We start from the raw sequence: 2,590 nt of genomic DNA, 5'->3' as shown, positions 1-2,590 counted from the left end.
ACGCCGCCAGTGCGCATGTGCCCGCCCTCTCCCCGCACCCTCCCGCGTGGCCCTCGCGCCCCTCCCCGCCAATCGCCTCGCGAGCCAGCAAGGCGACCGTTAGGGCTGGGGACCCGGCGGTCTGCGCCGCGGATCACCGCTCCGAGACGCCGGCGCCCTGGGAGAGCCCGGCCCATCCCCCACCGCCCACCCTGGCTCGGCTGCCCTCCCTCGCAGACGCCAAGGGGCGCCGACCCCCTCGGCCCCCTAGAACCTCAATCCAAGGTCAAAACTTTGCCCAGCTTTACCGATCTACAGTCTGCCTCGAGCTGGGGGGCGCGGATCTGGGAAGAGGGGGCCTGAGGCTCTCACTGCCCTTCTGCGCCTGGTGAGTTAACCTGACCAACAGTAACCATCACTAACATTTCCTGGACGCTTACGAGGTTGCCAGGCACAGTACCAAGCACTCTCTTAATCCTCAGACTCGCCCTCATGAGGTAGGTACTTTAGAGGACGGGAAAATCGAGGTCAAAGGGGTTAAGTCATTTGTCCAGAGCCGCACAGTGAGTCAGAGAGGCAGGATTGTGAACCCAGGGTGTCTGCCTCCCTGAGGCTGCCCTCTCAACCACTAGGCCATGCTGATGGGTCGCCTAACTCCATTGATAAAAATCTTCAAATTTGCTAACAACTGTGTGGTGTGTGATATTAGTGACCCAGTTTTATTATCTTCATAGCAGTTATCACACTCTGAAATTACCTTGCCCACTTATTTCTGTGTTCACCTCTTGTATGCCCTTACCCCCACTCAATTAAAATATAAGCTGCTTGAAGGCAGGGAGGCTACATTCATTTTTTCGCTCAACACCGTACTCATTAAGGGTTCATTATGTGCAGAAAACAATGATTGTTGGTAGGGAAACAACCGTGATTAAGGCCCTACCATAATAGAGTGTTTATGCCTGTAGCTGATCCGTCTTAGGAATTCCATAAATGTTTGTCTCACCAATCATAGCTAAGGATAATGTCAGGCAATTGAAAAATAATATTCCAAGGGTGTCAAGTTCTTCTCTCTTTCCTTGAATGCCTCCAAGAAAGGCACAAAAAGTGTAATTTACAAGGTTTACAAATGAAAAACACATTTAATACCAACTAATATCAAGGTGTTTAGCCCTTTACCATGGGGGTGTAAAAGATGTGTAATTTTGGGTTCCCAAGGACAATGACCTGCAGTCAAATTAAGATTGTACACAGGAACAAGCTAATAAATAAACCATTGAAGAACGTATTCCACGAATGTAATAAAGTGGCATACTGGTAGATTGGGACAGTAAGTGATATGACTATTAAGTCTAAGTCACAGACAATGGTGAACAGAAAGAACTGGGAGGAATGGGCCCTCCTAGCTTCTGGACCATAATAGATTCTCAATGCATAATGACTGACAGAAGGAAAAGTCAGTGTGTGTGATGTCATCAGAGAATGCTTCATGAGGAGGTGACACAAAGAATGGAAAGGCTTTGGCTGGCAAGTGGAAAGGAAAGAAGATAGAAGGGCACATCAGGCAAGGAGCAGGGGTAAGCATCAAATTTGGGGCAAACATTGTATTTGGTAGTAGTTAAAGATAAGGAGATCCTTACCTGTATGCCAGGCAGAGGAGTTAGTACTTGATTCAGAAGACCAGAGGAATAGTTTTTAATAGTGGAATAATGGAGTTCTGGGAAGATTAATCTGGCAGTTGAGCTGAGAATGTAATAAAAGGGGAAAGATTACAACAACCATAGTGCTATAATTCAAAAACCAGACATATAGTGCTTCTTCATTTAGCTTACTAGCTCTGACTGGTAGTATTAGTAAGACCTAAAAAGTCTTTTCTCCTCTAGTATGTTGGCTTGGGAGTAGATTCCAATTGGGAATGTTCATTTTGTAGCTCCCTTTTAAGACACCTATCTTTTAAATGTACTATTGTAATCGTCTGTGGTAGATTTTTCGAGGAATGTAGTAAAGCACAGATCATAGCTGAGACTACTGTGTGGCCATATGTTAGCTAAATCAAGAGGAAAGCAGTTTGCATATCTTTCAGCTGGGGAGTTCTGTATTTGAATTATTATTTTCCCGGAAGACCACCCAATAACACCCAGTCTGTTTCTAGATTACCTGCCAGTTTCCAGGTGATTGAGGACTATGCTTTCATTGCATCCTGCCCAGTCTTAAAGGCATAGATCTAGCCTCTCTTAACTCCTCACAGAATCATTTCTATAGTTTAAATTTGGTTTTCTCTGACCAAGTCCCATGTAGCACTTGAATGGTATTGCATGGCATTGGCTTATTTTTGGAATGAATCATTTAAAAAAAATGAAGCATTCTATCTCAGTGTTTATACACTTAACAGATTTTTGTGGTTTCTCCTTTTTTTTTGCTATAGTTTGGGAGCTCTAACATTTTATTAAATGATAGCCTTGGAAGGCAGGTTGTTATGTGAAGAGATTGTTACTGACCGAATGTTTGTGTTCCCCAAAAGTTTGTATGTTGCAATCTTAACTCACAGTGTGGCTGTATTTGGAGATGGAGGCCTCTAAGGAAGTAATAAAGGTTAAATGATATCATAAGGGGC

This window comes from Galeopterus variegatus, unplaced genomic scaffold, assembly GCF_000696425.1.
Source record: "Galeopterus variegatus unplaced genomic scaffold, G_variegatus-3.0.2 Scaffold3676, whole genome shotgun sequence".
NCBI classification, from domain to species: Eukaryota; Metazoa; Chordata; class Mammalia; order Dermoptera; family Cynocephalidae; genus Galeopterus; species Galeopterus variegatus.
This window is presented reverse-complemented; position numbering follows the sequence as displayed.